Source organism: Ursus maritimus, unplaced genomic scaffold, assembly GCF_017311325.1.
Source record: "Ursus maritimus isolate PB19 unplaced genomic scaffold, ASM1731132v1 scaffold_9, whole genome shotgun sequence".
NCBI classification, from domain to species: Eukaryota; Metazoa; Chordata; class Mammalia; order Carnivora; family Ursidae; genus Ursus; species Ursus maritimus.
In genome coordinates, this window is record NW_024427107.1 from 79,149,537 (window position 1) to 79,150,265 (window position 729).

Sequence of the window (729 nt, forward strand, 5' to 3'; positions counted from 1 at the left end):
CCATGGTGGAGTCTGGGCAATCAGGGCCCAGGCCGACTGGCCAGAGGGCACGGGGCTCCCCTGGGGTGGGCACAGGGCCTGGGGCCAGCGTCGGTCAGATGGCACAGGGTCTCCCGTGGTGGTGGTGAGCTTCCCATCCTGGTTGGGGCCAGCTACTGAGCAGGGAGCAGAGCAGGGAGCAGGATCCTGCCTGGGTGCCCTCTGCACCTTGCCCTTGCTTGACCGCACCCCTGGGTGCTCATAGGACTGCGCTCTGTGACTATGGGTAGGACCCCACCCTCTCTGGGCCTACAAGACCTCAGTTGTCTGCCCTCCTCCTGGGGTCGTCCTCAGCACGTGCCCTGCTGATGACTTTTCCTTTCCTGCGCCGAGGGGCTGCCTCGCTCTGTGGGCTGGGGCCGGGGAGGGGTCTTCTGGGCTTTGCCTGAGCGGCTCCCTGCCGGGCTCGCCAGGCTACTGGGACACCTGCCACGTGGTCTGCTCCTGCCTAGTCACTTGCCTTCCGGCTGGCAAGGCCTGGGGAGAAGCAGAAACTGGCCCGGAGCACCAATGGTGAGGCAGGGGTGAGCGGGGCAGGGGATCTTAGCTCCCTGGCTGGCTGGGGACACGGTCAAGGCCCTGGGGCTGGGCTTGCTGCTTGCTCGTGTGTGTATTTGCTCAGGACAAGGTGGCCGCCTGCCTATGCCCGCCCCCCCCCCCCAAGCCTGTGGTATAGGCCAGAGCTGTGGA

At 66.5% G+C, this 729-nt stretch overlaps 1 protein-coding gene across 1 annotated transcript in view; it reads left to right on the forward strand.

The window, feature by feature from the left end:
- THEM6 (thioesterase superfamily member 6) overlaps positions 1 to 729 on the forward strand; it is a 4,437-nt gene that overhangs the window by 3,476 nt on the left and 232 nt on the right. The window lies entirely within an intron of this gene.